Genomic DNA, 21,087 nt, shown 5'->3' on the forward strand with positions numbered 1-21,087 from the left:
CGTGAAAAGTGGACTTTGAGTTGGCGGCGTGGCGCCCGACTCCGCCCGGACCAACCTTTGTTCCAACTGCTGCATCCTCTCCAGAATTTGGGCTGTTGCGTCGCCGGCGGGTCCGGCGTATGTACTCCGCTGGGTCTGCCTACGCCTTGGCGCAGGCGGATCGCCCTCAGTTCTTGCCCTAATTTCCGAGCGGTTGGTGCGTGGTACCGACTCTGCCTCCTGCTCCAACATGAGTTGGGGAATGGGCGGTGGTCCCATCCCCAGTAGTTCAGGGGGGTCCAGCGGGACCTGCATCTGCACGACTGGTTCTGGTCCCAATGTACCAGCGTTGGGATGACTACGCCTTGTGCTATGCGAATGCTCGCTCTGTGCCGGGTTGGCGGTTCTTTCCAACGCCCTTTTCAGGTCATCAAAACGTGACATCAGCGTAGCCACCTGCTTTTGGGCCTCGGTCTTCTCTCTGCGCTCCTCTTCACGCTCTCTGTTTGCCTTGTGAAGGTCTGCCAGTGCCAGCTCGTACATGGCGGCGAGGTCCTGGCCTGGTGGGCGGCTGCTGCTTGGATTCGTCTCACCGCCGGGGTTAGTTGGGGTGTTGAATAGTGCGCGGTTGACACCTACCGCTGGATTGGATGGTTGGGGGATGGCGGATTGGTCTGCCTGCTCATCGGCGTTTCCCCCGCTACCGCTAGTCATGGTAGTTGTGATGGGATGACCTTTTGTTCAAGGGTTCCCACAGACGGCGCCAATGTTAATGCTCAAAGTCTGGCGGTGGCCAAACCTTCGTTTAACGCGGGTCCGGTGGGCGGACCGCTACTCTGTATACTTGGTGATCCTTGCTGGCTGCCAAATGAAAGACAGGGCGTCAGAGGGAGACCGCGTTGGGCGGTCTTCACTTCTCCAATGCCTAAGTCAGTTGATACATATAGGTAGCACAATAATAAATGAGTAGTTAATGCGTAATAATGAAGAGAGAAGAGAGGACCTTTTATAGGTGAGGAGAGGTCTGATCTTCTCTTTGTTTTCGATGTGGGACTGATATGCTTCAGTTCCCAGTTTCAGTAGCTTCTGATGCCGTCTTGGCAGAGTTCGTGGCGGCGCGTCAGCGGTGATCCCGGAGAACTCTTGTGCTCAGGCCGTGGCCCGCCTGGCTGCCTATCCGTGGGTCACTCCTTTGACGGTAGTTGGTACCTCTGGCGGTACGATGAGCGTGGCTGATTATAGCTAATTATGCTTTGCAAACGTACATGTAGGTACACAACCTTATGCATTTCTGTGACACCACGCTTCGCTCTGACCAAAGGTGAGGTGTTGATAGTCTCCTTTGATTGAAAATCCTCCATGGGCTCAAGCACCTCATCATTCTTGGCTTTAGATTTTTTTTTCTTGGATGTCTTGTCTCTCGATGATTGTTTATGTGTTGGTGAAGTCATAGCAACAACTCACTGTTCTACAAGAACAAAAATGGTTAGAATATATCAAACTATAACATAATAATCAGTGACCAAAACAATGAACAAGCCAAGTAAAAGGAATTCCAGTATTTTAAACTAGCGAATAAATAAAAAAAACAGTAATAAAAATGATGACATTAAATGATTAAAACACATAACCAAATAAATATTCCCAAAAACAGAATTTAAATGACATAAATGAAGCGCTACTCTTCTCTTTTCTTTGCAAACTGGGTTATTATCACAAATGGTACCTGAACTATACCTCAATCTTATCGATGGTACCTGAACTTCACTTTTGATCACAACCAGTACCCGAACTTTTCGATTTCATTTTAAATGGTACCTAGAGCCACCTCCGGTCACTATTCCGACTAAAAACGGCATGGGAGGCGATCATAGTGATGATTTTTGATGATTTCGAGGGTTGCGATCATATATAGTGATGATTTTTTAGTAATAGACTTGCCTTGAACTTGTTTTTTTGTTTTTTGTTTTCTTAGATTTGGCTTTTTGGCCGGAATAGTGACCGAATGTGGCCTTAGGTACCATTTAAAATGAAATCGAAAAGTTCAGGTACTGGTTGTGATCAAAATTAAAGTTCAGGTACCATCGATAAAATAGAAGATAAGTTCAGGTACCATTTGTGATAATAATCCTTGCAAACTGATCTATCCAGATACCCTCACAATTATCCCTCTTGTATGTGATATCATGCATCTTCGTCCTCATTCATGTCATCATCAACTCCCACAATAGGTGGTATTCCTTCACAAAAAGATGGTTGATCAACAATATTGTCTACCAACTCATCATCATTTGCAGAATCGTTATAGTCTCTGTTCGGCGTTGCTAGTAAGACAGACCAATTATCATCCAGTGGGTCATCTATATAGAAGACTTGCTTCACTTGAGCAGCCGAAGCAAATAAAACACATTCACACAGCTTAAGACCACTCAGAAAATTAAGGAAATGAATATGTACCTTCAATTGCCCAAATTAAATGCAGCAAAGTACGACACAGAAACCCCACACCAACTGTTATGAAGCAATACAACCTGCAATAAATTAAAATGATTTATGACTATTCTTCGTTATTTCATAATTTAAGAGAAACTCAGCAACAAAAAATTAGCAATTAAAATACTGATTCTCATGCCCCAAAAATGACCAAAAAAATATATGAACAGGTCAAAACACAGGAACCACAGCAACCATCAAGACTTTAAGTGTAAGCACGGTATAGGTAAGCTGAAACTACTGTCCTTGATTAAGCAACTAGCACTAATAAAACAAAGCAAGCAGATAAGTCCCTAAGAAATAGTAGCTATAAATATTTGCAGAATTGCAGCAGCATAAAACAATTCAATCATTATAAAAGAATAAGCTATAAAAATAGTAAGAGAACTTATCCACTCCTTGCTAAATTGTGTTGCATAACCTCTGGGACATTAATATATATATATATATATTGTGTTGCATAACCTCTGGGACATTAATATATATATATATATATATAGAAACACACACACTGCATATGCATATCGATGGAAGTCTACTGATAGAGTAGGATAGTTCCAAGAGGCAGCAATAAACTGAAATGACATCACTAGGTTTCTATTTTGGCTGCTCTATATTTCAGTGTCATTCGTGTATTTTACAAGTCTTTTATTGAGCTTTTGACTTGTTTGACAGAAAGCATAGGTAAGTTGCTGGAGGTAGAGGTAGCAGATGCAGCTATGGGGAGGAACATGAGGAGATTATGTTTTCTATGTAGTATTTAATTTGAAATTTTATATGAATTGTATAGTATATTTTAGAAATGTATAGTACATTTTAGAAATATGTGGTTGTAGGTGGACCAAATTATATATATATATATACACACACACACACTCCAAATTTTGCCAGTGATGTTGGTGACATTGAGAAAACACACCAATTTAGTAATAGTGGGAAGAAAAAGGTAATCTGTTGCATTGGGTTTTGGTATGCCACTGTTGTTGTTATCAATGTGTATTGCCCCAATAGCAGCAGCGATAGAGGGGACTGACTATTATTTGTATGTATTGGGACAAAGGGGACTAAATTAAACTATTCAGTGTGGATTAGGGAAAATTCTAATAGTGTGAATCTGTTCCATTGCTCTCTTTTAGTTTTCATCATAATTTGACTCATGCATGTTGTCATGACGGATCCTCAAAAAACCGGCCCGAATCACCCCTAGTTCAGGAACTCAAAAAACTGGCCCCAACCGCCCCTAGTTTGGTGTGGGCTTTCGACTAATATTTTTCATTGATTTTTTGGTTTGGGCCGAATCAGTTTTTTTCTTGTTCGATTCTTGTCCCGAGAAATTATATATTATGAAACCCGAAAACCCTGAAAAAGATATATTTATTGAATTCTTATTTTATTAGGTGCCTTCTGGTGATTAGTAGACATGTAAGCCTACCAAATTAACTTTAGGTTGACTACATTCTAACTTATACTCTCATTTAAATTCTCTTACTCACTCTTTTTCCTCCCCCCATCATCCTCGACTCTCCTTTCTTCTTCTTCTCTGCTCCATATTCCAATGAAATTTAATCTAGAGCCAATTTGATTTGATTTAATTATTTAGTTATTAATTAACTCAAGATTTTGGTATGACTCTAGTATGAAGTCAAATGGAGAGTAAAGGATAAAGAAGCATGGGCTTCTTGCCAAAAAGCAGTCCAAACTGAGATGAGGATGAGGCATCTCAGTTCTGGGTCTCCATTACAATCATCTAGTTATGAAAACATCACAGACAAGTCTACAGTTGAATGTTTCTGTTTCTTTAGAGAGAGAGAGAGAGAGAGGACATGAGAGAGATCGGGTTCTCCACGTTCAGATTTGACAGAGGAGATGGGATCGGGTTCTCTATGCTAAGTTTTGATTTGAGAGAGAATTTGACATATAGCGGGAGGAAATCACCTGTCTCAAATAAGGTGTCCCAATTCTGTCCCACCGCTAATATTTTTCCACATAATTTCTTATTAACAGAAGTTTAACACCGTTAACATCTCTTATTTTTAATTAAGGATAAGAAGAAAAAAATCAAAATTTAATTTGATTCATGTACAAAAACTCATTGCCCAGAAACTCTTCTTCCCCAATCCTCCCCACCATCATATAACTAGGTCTTCTTCTGTTACGAAAAGATAACAACCCTTTCTTATACGAATGGAGAGCAATCTTGTCTTGTCTTTTGGTAGTGGCTTTAGCTTCGTCAACAAGTTGGGATTATTCGATCTAGGATTTTGCTAGTTTTGGGCTTCTGTCTCTCGTCTGTGATTTCCAGATCTATCACTCTCTTTCTCCTCTGCATCACTTTCGTTGTAGTTTGATTTGTGATGACAATGAAGAAAAATCAAGTTTTCTTGTCAGAGATTTCGGGCGGCTACCCACGGTTGTGTTCAAAGGTGAAAGGCTCAATTTTTATTTGGCAAAACTGGGAGATGAACAAGTAATTAAAGTCTGTTTTCTGGGTAATGTTTGATATTTGAATGTGACAATTGTTGAGGTTTGATTGAATTTGGCTGTGTTGTGAATGGTGTAGAGTGATCCTAAGGTAAATATTGCATTCTATTCCCAAATATGATAAGAACTTGCTTCATTCTTGAGGTTGTAAGTGAATCCTCCTCCCATACATGTTGAACAAAACAGATCTTTGATAGCTAGTAAACAAGAAACTGAGAATGAATTGCTTACTTTATTCAACGATTGAAAGAGTCTTTTAAAGGAAAACATCAACTAACAGCTGAGAAATATCAGCAACACTAATCCCATGATTAACAGTTCCTAAACTATTGGGATTCTCTTAAGGAATAGGTAAGCGAGCAGACTTCCTATTGATTAGAACCACGACTTATTCAAATTTAAAACAAACAACAAAAACAATACTCAACATTTGCTCCCTTAAACTAAATGTGTTAAGAACATCAATTTACAGAACATGCTCCAACATCTCATCCCCTTTTATTCCAGACCAGCATGCATCCTTCTTTGAACATATTTTAATCATATTCCGAAGCTTAACAAACACAACATGCTTGATTAGCTTAGTGAATATATCAGCAGCTTGCTCTTCACTTTTACAGAACACCAAATCAATAACTCCTTCCTTACATAAATCATGTAAGAAATGGTACCTCACATCAATATGCTTGCTCCTCCCATGTAGACAGGATTCTTTGACAGCTTGATTGTGGAAACATTGCCACAGAATATTGATGTAGGACCTTCTTGATTACACTCAAACTCTCCAAGCAACCTTCTTCGCTAGTTGGTTTGGCATGCATATGAAGTTGCTGCTACAAACTTTGCTTCTGTTATTGACAAGGTCACAATTTGTTGTTTTTTACTACCCCATGTTACAGCTCATGACCCCAACAAGAAGACATATCCAAAAGTGCTCTTCCTATTATCAATGTCACCGATATAATCGCTGTCAGTGAATCCATATAACCTAACAAACAGTCATGCCTCAGTCTCTCTATTGTACCACATTCCAAAATCAATGTACCCTTTAAATACCGAAAAATTCTTTTCGCATCAAAGAGATGAACCTCAGTTGGACACTCCATGTACCTGCTTATAAGACTCATTGCATACATAATGTCCGGTCTAGTTGTCGTTAAGTACATCAAACTCCCCACAATCTATTTAAAGAGAGTGGCATCAACCTTCTTTCCTTCTGAATCTTCTTGAGCTTACTTGAATCTGTTGGAGTAGTAACAGAGTTGCAATTTTTCATCTGAAACCTCTCCAACACTTCTTGAGCATACTTTCTTTGTGTAACAAAAATTCCATCAGATGATTGTATGACTTCAATCCCAAGGAAATAATGCATCAACCCAAGATCTGTCATGTCGAATTCACTCATCATAGATTGTTCAAAATCAGCAAACATGGCTTCATCATTACCTATGAAGATCAAATTGTCCGCATACAAACACACATGAAGCACCTTTCCTCCATCTCCAATTTTTATGAATAAAGTGTGCTCATATGGACATTTCTTGAAGCCTTCTCTTGAGAAATAAGACTCTATACGACTGTACCAAGCTCTGGGTGCTTGTTTCAGTCCATAGAGTGCCTTCTTCAACTTGTAAACCTTCTTTTCATTCTCCTCCAAGTCACCATGTATAAATGCTGATTTTACATCCAATTGAAACACTGACCATGCATTCTGAGCTGCCATTTGAAAGTACTAACCGGATAGTGTCTGTCCTTGCAACTGGAGCAAATACTTCCTTGTAATCAACAACAAATTGCTGCTTGTAGCCTTTCGCGACAAACCTTGCTTTATACTTAATTGTCAACTTCTCCCTTTTCGTTCAGTCAACTTCCATGTATCATTCTTCTCAATCGATCTAATTTCTGCATTCATGGCCTCCTGCCATTTCTTGTCTTTGACTGTATCTTCAAATGATAAAGGATCACAATCTACAAACAGAACTAGATCGATGAGCCAATGTTTCATCATCTGAGAACTCACCTCCACTCTCATAATCATTCATCAAAACCGGTCTCTATCTTGGACGTTGGGAAGTTGAGCTCTTGGACTCTATGGGCTTGAAGACTGATCCTCATTGGAAGCAAACACAGTTCAGGCTAATAGCAAGGGAGCTCTATTAGATGATAGTTGCTGGTTTGTCTCACTTTCAGCTTCTCCTTCATCAAGAATTGCTAGCACTTGCTGCTGCTCAACTCTACTCCAGTCCCATGAATTTCCTTCATCAAATCTAATATCTCCGCTAATAATTATCTTCTTAGTGATAGGATTGAATAGCTTGTATGCCTTGGATTCTTCACTCACCCCTAGGAAGATGCACTTCATTCCTTTATCATCAAACTTTTTCCTCTTCTGATCTGGAATATGGGCATATGCTATACACCCAAAAATTCTGAAATGATCAACTGTAGGTTTCTTCTCACTCCAAGCTTCTTCGGGTGTCATGTCCTTCACAGCAAGAGTAGGACATCTATTTAACACATGAATACTCCAGTTGACTGCTTCTTGCCAGAAATTTCGCACCATATTTAGGATTGTGCAGTTCTTCCTCTCTGCCACACCATTTTGTTGTGGTGGGTAAGCTGTTGTAAGTTGTTTGCGAATCCCATGCATAGCACAAAAACTTGCAAACTTATGTGAATTGTATTCCCCACCATGCTCGGTGCAAAAAACTTTAATCGCTTTCCCCACAGATTTCTCAACTAAAGGCTTAAAATGTTTAAAAATAACAAGAGCCTCACACTTTTCTTCCAAGAAATATATCCATGTCTTTATGCTATAGTCATCAATGAAAGTAATAAAGTACCTCTTGCTGCCATTTGACACTGGATTAATTGGACCACAGATGTCGGAGTGGACTAGCTGCAATGCTTCTTTAGCCCTCCATTCATTCCTTTTTGGAAAAGAGTCACGATGTTGCTTACCCACAACACATTCTTCACAAGTTCTTGATGGACAAGTGATCTGAGGAAGTCCTAGCACCATGTTTCTTTGTTGCAAGTTTCTCAGGCCATTGAAATTCAGGTGACCATAGCAGAAGTGCCACAGCCATGTTGCATTTTGTATTTTTGTAGAAAGACACGTTTGCATATCATCTCCAATATGTAATGGAAATAATCTGTTGGCTGTCATATTGACTGGTGCAATGAGACCCTTCTTTGGATGTTGAATTTGACAGCAGCCCCCTTGAATGGTAATAACAAACTCCTTTTCTTGTAGTTGCCCCACACTAATAAGATTAATTTTCAGCTCCGGAACATAAAAGACACCAGAAATTCTTACCGTTTGATCACTAACCTTGAGTTTGATGTCTCCTCTTCCCATAACAAAAATTCTTGTGTTGTTTCCCAGCTTGACAGTGTCTCTGAATGACTCATCCAACTCAAAGAACAGAAACTTATTTCCACACATATGGTTACTGCATCCAGAATCTAGGTACCACTTATTTGAATGTGGTGCTTCTTTCTCATGATAAGCCATCATAAGCATTTCTTCTTCTGTCTCTACAAAGTTAGAGTTCTCCTCCTTTGCTAAATAGCTTTGCTGGACATTCAAATCGATAATGGCCTAGTTTATGGCAACAGTAGCACGCAATACCTGATTTGTCAAACCTTGACTCTTGATTGAAAGAGCTTCTGCCTCTTCATCTTCCTCTTCCTCTACTCCAACCACGACCCCTTCCTGATCCTCTCCAAGTGATTGGTTCCTCATGAGTTTCAATCTTCAAGGATTGCTCCTCCATGATGCTGCTGGCCATTCTTTTCTCTTGCACCAACAATGAACTCTGCAACTCATCAACCGACAGCTTATCAATATCATTTGATTCCTCGATCAAGCTAACCACATATGCAAACTTTGTGGTCATTGATCAAAGAACTTTTTCGACCATTGTGACATATATCCTCCATTCTGTCACCATGAATCCTCATCTTGTTGGCGATAGCAAGCACCATTGAAAAACAATCTGTGACAGACTCTCCCTCTTTCATATGAATGATTTCAAACTCTTTGCGAAGAGCTTGAAGCTGTGCACGTTTGACCTTTGCTGAGCCTTGATACTTCTTTTTCATGGAATCCCAAATCTGCTTCGAGGTGTCTCTCTCAAGGGTGATCTCCAGAATTGTTTGATCAATGCCTTGAAATAAATAATTCTTTGCTTTGAGATCTTTCAGCTTCTGATCTTCCCATGCCTTTTTCTGAGCATCTGTCAAAGTCACACCACTGACTCCTCCAGTTAGATCAACAATTCCTCCCTCAATAAGACCCCAATACTCCTTTGATCTTAAGAAGTTTTCCATGAGCAGGGAATGGCAGGTTGCACATAATTGTTGTTGTCCGGCGCCATTGGATCTTGCTGCTGCAGGTAAGCTGCTACTTCTTTCAACCTCAGGCCTAGTGGGGCTTTGATACCACAATGTTTGAACAAAACATATCTTTGATAGCTAGTAAACAAGAAACTGAGAATGAATTGCTTACTTTATTCAATGATTGAAAGAGTCTTTTAAAGGAAAACATCAACTAACAGTTGAGAAATATCAGTAACACTAATCCCGTGATTAACAGTTCCTAAACTTTTGGGATTCTCCTAAGGAATAGGTAAACAAGCACACTTCCTATTGACTAGAACCATGACTTACTCAAATTTAAAACAAACAATAAACAATACTCAACAATGCATTAGGGATGATCAATATCTATGGTGTATTTTTCTTTTTCTGAACAGAGATCTATGTTGTATCTCATCACAGAGACATTATTGTTCTTGGGTGTTTTCCTAGAGTTTTGTAGTGAATGAATTTACCTAGGTTAATTGGACTTGGATTTTTTTATGGCTCCTGGTTCTCACAACAAAGACCATATGAACTAACTAAAGAATGGATTAAATTGAGATGTTTGATTGTGGATTATGGCTTAAAGATTGGAGTTTGCCATGGTTCGTGACTCTATGGGTAGGGGGATGGTGGGGAAGAAGGGTGATTTTTCAATACAAAGGGTCAATTGTGTATGTCATGGGCTCATGGTTCGTGTCTCTGTGGGTTGTGCGATGGTGGTGAAGAAGAAGTCTGGGTTTGTGTTAAAATACATTTATTTTTCTTTAAATTTATTTCATTTTTAGTATAGTTAACAGAGTTTGAGTTAAGTTTGTAGTAAGGACAAGTGTCAACAAAGTATGGAAGTGACAGAATTGGGACACTATATTTGGGGACAGGTGATTTCCTCTCATGGTTGGCATCTGAGAGAAGCTCTAGGATCTGACAAACAGGTTTTGGGACTGATATCCCAAGAAACCGATCCGAAAAATTTTGGGTCGGGTTCTCTTTAGTCTCAATGATTGAATAACGTAATTTGGGCCTGACCCGAAAAATTCGGGTTCGATCTCGAGCTAAGTAATTTGATACTCAGGCTGGGCTCGTGACCAGCCCTAGTGTGAGATGCGGAGCTGTCCGCATACTCTGAGAGTCCAAATCGCACACTTTTGGCGATCTAGCTTTTGTCGTTTGCAACCCAGTTGTCGATATCGTCTTCTTTTTTTTTCGTCTGAAATCGAACACGTCTTCACGGCATCACACTCTCAAAAGGACGACGTTTTTTTTTTCTTTTTTTTTTTTTTTTCTGTCTGAGATCGAGCACGTCTTCATGGCTTCAAACTCTCAAAAGAATTGAAGTACGTCTTTTTTTTTTCTACGTAAAATGGGGCAGAAGGCCAAGAAGGGAAGAAAAAAGAATACAATGTTTTATTGTCTCCTAATAAAACATTTATTGGGGGGGCAATAATACATTTTCCAACATTTATTACACCCCCCCCCCCCCCCCCCCAAAAAATAAAAGTTTTGAATTGATGTAATCTTCTCATCTTTTTCTTTAATCAAAGTTTTATTTGTCAAATTTTAGGGAGATTAGTTCCCTTTCCGGCGAACGAAAGGTTTATTAGGGGGCTCACTATGAGTTTGAATTGATGTAATCTTCTCATCTTTTTCTTTAATCAAAGTTTTATTTGTCAAATTTTAGGGAGATTAGTTCCCTTTCCGGCGATCGAAAGGTTTATTAGGGGGCTCACTATGAGTTTGAATTGATGTAATCTTCTCATCTTTTTCTTTAATCAAAGTTTTATTTGTCAAATTTTAGGGAGATTAGTTCCCTTTCCGGCGATCGAAAGGTTTATTAGGGGGCTCACTATGAGTTTACTGCATTTTTATTTTCAAATATATTATTATATAGATTTTTTGTGATAATAATTTATATAATAATATAGTATATCATTTGTGTCTTTGTTACAACATGGCGAAACAAAAGAAAAATTATTTTTAGGCTATACACCCTGGGATTGTAGTTCAATGGGTCAGAGCACCGCCCTGTCAAGGCGGAAGCTGTAGGTTCAAGCCCCGTCAGTCCCAACCTAGGATCTGCCCCCCGTTATACTTTTCCTCTCTCCTTTTGTTTGTGCTTCTACCCGGGCTTTTCATTTTGTTTTATAGAGACCCGAGGAAATTTTATAATAGTTTTTTTAGGAAGGTGAGGCGGCATACGGAAATAAAAATCCAGGATGACGGCTTTCTCCTGCTTGACATTCTTTCCTAAATAAGGTATTCCCCCGCTAAGGACTTATGACCTATCAATGTTATTGAACATAGCAAGAGAACGTCAAATATAGGCCAAAGGGCTGTTAGGTTCTTTGGCTTCAAATGTTCGGCTTTCTTTCCCTAACCATTATGCCCGTAACCTCTATTTTATTATGAAACTAAAATTTCTCATGATCCATGAAAGAGACGGTTGATAGAAGCATTTTAATGTGATATTTTAATAGTTAATTCCTCACATTTTGCTTAGTTAATTCCTTAACGAATCGATTTTTAATTCAATTTTTATTTTTAGGTACATTGGAGTAGATGATGATGAAATAAGTGTTAGGTCCATAAAATGATGGAGAAAAATGGAAATGCACTAAAAAGGTCAACTTTACACATTTTCCTACTCCGGCTAGGAGAAACCAAGCCAAGCAAGGAAGAAGGAGCGACCACCTGACCAAATGAACTTCAAATGAGCTGAAACCTTCCAGATCCATTCTAGACATCCTAAGAAACATTTCTTATGAAGAGTGCAAGAGCCAAAAAGAAGTGGAAGGCCTTCAAACAGTCAGCCCAATGTTCTGCAGAAGCAAAACTGGAAAACTGGACCTGTAAGGAGTCCAGCAGAAATTCCGGCCCAAACACATGGAGATAAATTCTGAAAATTTTACAGAATGATCTACACTCATGATGGATCATTTCATATGAAGAAGTCACGGGCAAAATCTGAAGTCTTGGTGGAGAATTAATTGAAGGAAAAATGAGTAGAAAGTGACTCAAACCTAACAAATTCCATTAGTGTTTAAATATTCAAACCTAATAAATTCCATTAATGTTTAAATGCTCAAACCTAACATATCATCATTTGTTTAAATCCAAATAGTTTTGCTTGGTAGCCTATAAATAGAGGCTACAACAAAGAAGAAAGACATTCCTTCATCCATTCCATTTTCTTTGTCTCTCCATTTCCTTTCCATTTTCCTTTCCATCCTCTAGTTTCAAGTTTAGTCATCTCCACGAGTTCAAGCAAGGCCAAAGAAGAAGAAGAGAAGCCGTGAGCACTTCCATCCATAGCCATCCTTGAAGCTTGCTTTCGAGTTTCAAGAATCCACAACGTGAATCATCCATCTCATCTTCATCCACGGTGTAATCCTATTCTCCTTTGTAACCTTTGCTTTGAATTTCGTTGGTTATGAACTAGTTGACATATATGTTTGAACAAAGTATTATTTCTGGAATTTTTATGATTAATTGAGAATTTTCAGATTCATATATTGTGATTCGAGAGTTGCTTATGTGGGTTTGTTTAATTAAATTTGCGTTATAGATAACTTTTGTATTTTAATCTTATGTGGTTGCAAACACTTAGGGTTTCGATATGAATGGTGCTACGTTTAAGAACATGAAATCGACTTTTCGTTTTGTGTAAACTTGAATCAAAGTAGTAAAGGTTTTGTACAAAGATCGAATTTAATTAAAGAGAATTGCAATTAGGTGGACTTTTCCATACTAAGTTGTACACTTGAGTTGATAGCCTTTCTCTATGTGTAATGCGTTAAACATGACATGATTGACTAGCTTTCTAGGGTTTGATTGCATGTTTGATAGGATTAATCTAGGTGCTTTCGCTTAGGTTAATTAGCATTGAAAAGTAAAAAATGGGAATTCATTTGCTTTCGAATGTTTCACATGATCAACTCCTTTCTCATGACTTAGATGAACAATATTAGGGTTTGAATCAATTTTAATCATAAGTTTCGGTTTTGATCTTTGTTCCTTCATTCCATTCGTATTTTTAGGTTTTTGCATTTTAATTGTTTTTGTTAACTTAGTTTCATTTTCAAAAAAACCAAAAACAAAATCCCCCCTTTTCGTGTAAAATGTTTATATTTTGTGAATACATTTGTGAATATTATACTTTGTTTTAATTTTAATTGTTTAATTGTTTGACAATGACAGGTGTACCCTCAATCCCCGGAATAGAACGATCCCTACTTATTCTATACTAACAACTACATTTTGCAGGGTTAAATTGCGCGCTTGCTTTTAGCGTATCAATTTTTGGCGCCGTTGCCGGGGACTTGAAAAATCACTTGTTTTTGTTTATAATTATTGTATATAAACTGTTTGAAACTTAGTTTAAATTAACTAGGTTGTTTTTTTTTTTATATTGTTGAATACGAGTTTTAATTGTAAGTTGTAAATTGAACGGAATAGGTGAAGTCTCTTTTGTTAATATTGGCCTAAACCCCTTATTGGTACCTAGTTCAGGTCCATTAAGGTTGAGGGCGGCCTTTATTAACACTTGTTGAACTGTCTTCACACTTATGAACTTTTTCATCTTAGTAAGTATAGCCTATGTGGAATGGTGTCTAGGAAGGGGACAACGTTCATGACGGGTTTTTGAATCCAGAAGTGCTTACAAATGGGCCTAGCTCATGCCAAAATGGATTTTTCCTCTCGTGTTCGTCCTCCCCTACCTGGCCATTTCAGTAAGGTTGCCCAACGGATGTAGGAGGGACTTTGTGTCTAGGCGACTATACTTGGGCCGCACGTCCACTTGATTTACCGCTTGGAATTAGATTTGATATCAATAATGTTTATAACAAAAGAAATACTTGTGCATACTCTTTACGTGTAAATTATTTTGTTGTTTCACACTTTATACTTGTAAAAATACTTTTTACGTTTTATACTCACTTGTGTACTTAACTTGTGTCTTATGTACAAAATACTTGTTAATTATACTTGTAGTTTGTAATTCATAGTTACTTGTTTATTTTTTTTTGTATTTCTTTGTTAATATTAAGTTACTAACTTTATTTAATGTAGGTACCGTCTGGCTGCAAGACGTAAAATACAAGCGCTGCTTGGGAGGCAACCCAATTCAGAATATAATCAGATTTGCTTTCTCTTCCCCTTTTACTCCTCCATTTTCTTTTTGTTTTAGTAGTTATTTTCGTAAATTCCATCCCTATATGCTTACTTATTTCATTGCATGCTTTTAATTGATTACATTGAGGATAATGCAATATTTAAGTGTGGGGGAAGGGATTTATATTTTTGTCTTTCATTTTGAATCCTATAAATATTTTTGTCTTTCATTTTGTGTCCTATAAATATTTTTGAGTCCTATATTTTTTAATAATAATAAAAAAAAAAAAAAAAAATTAAAAAAAAATATAAATAAAAATAAAATAAAATGCATTCATTCAGTCTTATTAAATTCAGCTTTTTACAAAAAAAAAAAAATAATAATAATAATAATAATAATAAAAATTTAAAAAAAAAATAAATAATAATAATAAAAAAAAAAAAAAAAATGCATTCATTCAGTCTTATTAATTTCAGCTATTTACAAAAAAAAAAAATAATAAAAAAAAATAAAAAAAATAAAAAAAAAAAATAATAATAATAATAATAATACTCTATACTAAGCCATGTCTGCATCTCTGTAGGAGTTGAGGCTGAGCTCAAGGGAAATGTGAGAGCCACCGCCATAACCGCTACCTCTCTCGGAAGTAGTCTTCATGATGCCCAAGATGTCCTCACCATGCATGGGGAACAATGGAAGGGTTTCAATCTCCTGGTGATCTCCTCCTCGTTGTTGCAGGGATGTTTGTCCTCCTGTTGTGCCAAAAGAGTTGTACTGGTATTAGTGTTGAAGTGTGAGGAAGAATATGAAACAAAATTTAAATCAAGAAATCCTTCATTACCAGTAGAATCAGTGGAACCAAAGTTGAGATTAATGGATCTACCATCATCAGTAGAACTAGTGGACCCAAAATTGATGTCAATGGATCCACCAGCTGGCCCAAAATTGATGTCGATGGATCCACCAGCACCAGTAGAACCAGCTGGCCCAAAATTGAGATCAATGGATCCACCAGTACCAGGAGAACTAGTTCCCATGGGCACTTGAGCAGCCTGATTGCACCTCTTCATCTGCTTCTCTCGAGCCCTGACATTCTGGAACCAAAAATAAATGTTCTTGCCCTCAACATGTCCATACTGGTTCAGCTGGAGACAGATCTCGTGAATATGCTCTGTAGTTGGGCGCTTAACTCCCTTGTCGTAGTAAAGATCCTTGAGGATCCTTATTTGATCTGGAGTAGGAACCCACCTGGCACGGCTTCGCCAGAAATCTGTGTTGGCACTACTCCCGGCTGCTTGGTTGTTTCCTCCATCCTCGATTTGTTGCTGGGTTTGTAGCTCCATCAGTTGCAGAGTTCGTGGTTCCATGGTGATGGGTTGAGGGGATGTGAAGATCGAAGAGTAAAGTTGTCAAGTGTTTGAAGGAGTTGTTGTTAAAGGGATTAAGGATGATGATGGTGTGTTGGAGATCTGAAAGTTCAGAGGAAAGATGAGATTGAATCAACTAGATGGGAGAGAAGATCAGAAGAGAAGGATTGAATCGAAGAAGAAATATTTTGAGTTTTGAAAGAAGAGGAAAAGCTGAAGAGTTGGGAGAGAGGGGCTGGAACTCAGGAGAGATTTTCGTTCCTTTGGAGTGAACAGTTGCGCCCTCAGAATGCACCTATTTATAGAGCGAGGTGAGCAGATCTCCACCGTTGGATGGACGATTCCTGTGATTCATTCTACGCGTTGGATTAAAGTCGCCCTGAAACCCGGAAAAGTTGTTGGCGCGTGGAGAGCGTGTAAGGGGACCGAGGGAATCTCGAGGCGCTGTGGCAGACAGCTGTAGCCGAAAGCAGATTTGACTGCCATAAATCACGGAAGGGATAAGCCGTGACACAAGTGGGCCGTACTTGGGCCTGTCTCGGATCAAGGCATCACTGTAGCTGTGGGTGGAGGCCTGATGGGCCGAGTTTCAGAAACAGTTTTGGACATGATGGGCCGAGTTTCTGAAACAGTTTTGGATGAGTTGGGCTGGGTTTCTGCAACAGTCTTGGATGTTTTGTGCCGAATTGTTGAAACAGTTGAAACAGTTGGTTTAAATAAAAGGATTGGTATGGATAATAACGTGAGCAGCCGTGCTCGAGTGGTTGAGTGTAAAGTTCGTGTACAAGAGGTCTGAGGTTCGAACCTCGCCTCTCGTTTATTTTTATTATGTTCGTTTATGACATAATAAGTATAAAATTTGTACACATTATATTAAGCACAGCTTGTGCTCCAGTGGTTGGGGACAAAGGTTTCGTGCAGCAAGTTAAGGTTTCGAACCTTGCCTCCCCCGTTTTTTTTTATTTATGTCACTCCATCAGAACCCTCCTCCGAAGGCTGAAACCAGCAAGAAGGCTGCCACTCGCCCGCATACCGCTCCTCCAAAGGAGTAAATGGAGGTACAAGTCTAGGCTGAAAGACTTTAAACATTAAGCGCTGCATGGGAGGCAACCCATTTCAACCGTAGCTGTGGAGGAGCCATCAACGCAGATTTGCTCTCTTAAACTCTATCTCCTCTATTACTATTTTCTGATTGTATCTTTGTTATTTGCGTTTTTAGTTTTTGTTTTTAGGTTTTCTTGAGTTAATCATTCCATTCACATGATAATTGTTCATTGCATGCTCTAACTTGTTTAACATTGAGGACAATGTATGATTTAAGTGTGGGGGGAAGGATTAATGCTTGTAGTTAGTTTTTGTCATAAAAAGAAAACAAAATAAAAAATCAGAAAATTAAAAAAATTAGATTCAAAAAAAAAAAAAAAAAAAAAAAATCGTTAACTTTGTTTTAGGTTTTATATTCATGTTTTGGTTTTAATTTGTTTATCTTTGTTCTTTAGTTTGTTTGTTTTGTTTGTTTGTTGTTAGAGTCAAAATGAATTTTGGGTAAATATCTTCTTCATCGTAGGCGCATCCAATGGGATGTGATGTCTAAAGGTCTAGTTTGGATATGAGAAGTGCTGACAAAGGGTCTCGTCCCCTGTCAATCAAGTGAGCTGAGCTCCGCCAAAATCGTTCCTCTCTTCACCTGGTCATGTTCCAAAGGAGTTACCGAAAGGAGAAGAGAAATATCCCTAAGTCCAAAACGTTTTTTTTTTTTTTTTTTTTTTTTTTTTTTTTTTTTCTTGTATGTTGCGTCACTTTATGTGTTGTTCTTGTTTTTGTTTTGTTTTGAGTCTTAGGATGCCTTTCAACTGTCTGGGATGATTCTATATCTCTGAAATCATGACTAAAAGAGGATCACAACATTGAGATGATTTTAAACATGGTATTCTTTGGTTAATTGAGATATATGAAAAATGTGTGCCTTGTAGTGGATATGGATTGCATGACCTTGGTACAGAATATGAGCATGTTAAGATGAGTTGTGATTCATAAAGCCCATGTGAGATAATTGAACCATGTCCCTTTTTCTTGGAGTGAAATGAAAAATATATTCTTAATTTCTTGGCGATGTTTTGATGATCTCATTATTCTTTCATCTTGATTGACTGCTTGCCATAGATTAAGTTTAATGGACTAGAGAATGCTAGAATTCGCTCTTGTGCTTGTTGAGACGTGATATCAATACATGGCCCTGATTCTGGAAGGGATAGAGGTTCTCTAGGAATTACCACCATTGCCAAATAAACTTGTGTCCCCATTTGTGCCGGTCGTGGGACCCCCCTAGATAAGCCCCTTTGAGCCTACATTAAGCATTTTCGTTCATCACCCTTAAAATCCTTAACCATGAAGCTTAGTATAGTTACAACCCTACCCTTTGCTCTAAGGACTTAGTGGAGCTATCTTTTGAGACATACTACATGGGTTTGGTACTAAGGATGAAGATTGAGAAGAGGTGAAAGTTCAAGTGTGGGGATAGACTTGTCCATAAAGAAAAAGATATGTTGAAGCCGTGAAAAAATGAAAAGAAAAGAGAAAAATTGTGTACGGCTAAAAAGAAAAAGAAAGAAAAAAAAATATATATATGTTTATGGACTTTCATCCCCCATACTTAGTGATTTTGGAGTTTGCTTTGAATTGAAGGCCCACTACAGAAAAATTTGGCCTTTGTCCATTTCACTAGATTCAAGGGAAGTTTACATTGAAGATTGGGCCCAACATGAAGACATTTGGCCCTCTTATATTACCACTATGGGGAAGTGACGTTTTTGCAATGCCTTGGTGGAATATTTCGAAATCTCTACATTCATATGAGCTCTACTAGGTTTTTAGGACACTTTGATAAATCCTTACCTTTCGTTTCTTTAAACCTTGAGCCTGAGCCCCATTACAACCCTTGAGAGAGGACCTTCTTGATCCTTAAGATGGGACAACCCTTGATGTGGAGATAAGTTACAAGAGTTGAACCTATGGCAGTCCATTCGTGCAAGTAGTTGATATCCTTCATGAGATCTTTAAAAGAAAAATTATGTGCTTTTGTTTCTATACATATGTGATCTACTTTGTTTATCTTTCACATGTACTTGAGTGAATAAGCTTTTAAGCATTGCCATGATCTGAGAGAAGAAAGAGGGATATACTTGTGAGATTTGAATCATACTAAGCTTAAACCCATCACCATTGTTACAACCAAGTCCTACTTGTGTATGTGTGGATTACATGTTTTAATTAACTCTCGAATGCCTAAACAATAATTCTTGGTTGAGTGCTAATCTTGGTGTGGTGAAAGTAAGAGATTGCTGAGACAAAAAGTTGAAGGGCAATAGAGTCATTGTATTTGTAGAGTCTTTAAATTTTCGTTGAGTCTTAGTTGTGTCTGTGTTTTGATTTTGCTAAGGGACTAGCAAAAGCTAAGTGTGGGGGAATTTGATAGAAGCATTTTAATGTGATATTTTAATAGTTAATTCCTCACATTTTGCTTAGTTAATTCCTTAACGAATCGATTTTTAATTCAATTTTTATTTTTAGGTACATTGGAGTAGATGATGATGAAATAAGTGTTAGGTCCATAAAATGATGGAGAAAAATGGAAATGCACTAAAAAGGTCAACTTTACACATTTTCCTACTCCGGCTAGGAGAAACCAAGCCAAGCAAGGAAGAAGGAGCGACCACCTGACCAAATGAACTTCAAATGAGCTGAAACCTTTCAGATCCATTCTAGACATCCTAAGAAACATTTCTTATGAAGAGTGCAAGAGCCAAAAAGAAGTGGAAGGCCTTCAAACAGTCAGCCCAATGTTCTGCAGAAGCAAAACTGGAAAACTGGACCTGTAAGGAGTCCAGCAGAAATTCCGGCCCAAACACATGGAGATAAATTCTGAAAATTTTACAGAATGATCTACACTCATGATGGATCATTTCATATGAAGAAGTCACGGGCAAAATCTGAAGTCTTGGTGGAGAATTAATTGAAGGAAAAATGAGTAGAAAGTGACTCAAACCTAACAAATTCCATTAGTGTTTAAATATTCAAACCTAATAAATTCCATTAATGTTTAAATGCTCAAACCTAACATATCATCATTTGTTTAAATCCAAATAGTTTTGCTTGGTAGCCTATAAATAGAGGCTACAACAAAGAAGAAAGACATTCCTTCATCCATTCCATTTTCTTTGTCTCTCCATTTCCTTTCCATTTTCCTTTCCATCCTCTAGTTTCAAGTTTAGTCATCTCCACGAGTTCAAGCAAGGCCAAAGAAGAAGAAGAGAAGCCGTGAGCACTTCCATCCATAGCCATCCTTGAAGCTTGCTTTCGAGTTTCAAGAATCCACAACGTGAATCATCCATCTCATCTTCATCCACGGTGTAATCCTATTCTCCTTTGTAACCTTTGCTTTGAATTTCGTTGGTTATGAACTAGTTGACATATATGTTTGAACAAAGTATTATTTCTGGAATTTTTATGATTAATTGAGAATTTTCAGATTCATATATTGTGATTCGAGAGTTGCTTATGTGGGTTTGTTTAATTAAATTTGCGTTATAGATAACTTTTGTATTTTAATCTTATGTGGTTGCAAACACTTAGGGTTTCGATATGAATGGTGCTAGGTTTAAGAACATGAAATCGACTTTTCGTTTTGTGTAAACTTGAATCAAAGTAGTAAAGGTTTTGTACAAAGATCGAATTTAATTAAAGAGAATTGCAATTAGGTGGACTTTTCCATACTAAGTTGTACACTTGAGTTGATAGCCTTTCTCTATGTGTAATGCGTTAAACATGACATGATTGACTAGCTTTCTAGGGTTTGATTGCATGTTTGATAGGATTAATCTAGGTGCTTTCGCTTAGGTTAATTAGCATTGAAAAGTAAAAAATGGGAATTCATTTGCTTTCGAATGTTTCACATGATCAACTCCTTTCTCATGACTTAGATGAACAATATTAGGGTTTGAATCAATTTTAATCATAAGTTTCGGTTTTGATCTTTGTTCCTTCATTCCATTCGTATTTTTATGTTTTTGCATTTTAATTGTTTTTGTTAACTTAGTTTCATTTTCGAAAAAACCAAAAACAAAATCCCCCCTTTTCGTGTAAAATGTTTATATTTTGTGAATACATTTGTGAATATTATACTTTGTTTTAATTTTAATTGTTTAATTGTTTGACAATGACAGGTGTACCCTCAATCCCCGGAATAGAACGATCCCTACTTATTCTATACTAACAACTACATTTTGCAGG

This window comes from Rosa rugosa, chromosome 6 (assembly GCF_958449725.1).
Source record: "Rosa rugosa chromosome 6, drRosRugo1.1, whole genome shotgun sequence".
Taxonomy (NCBI): Eukaryota; Viridiplantae; Streptophyta; class Magnoliopsida; order Rosales; family Rosaceae; genus Rosa; species Rosa rugosa.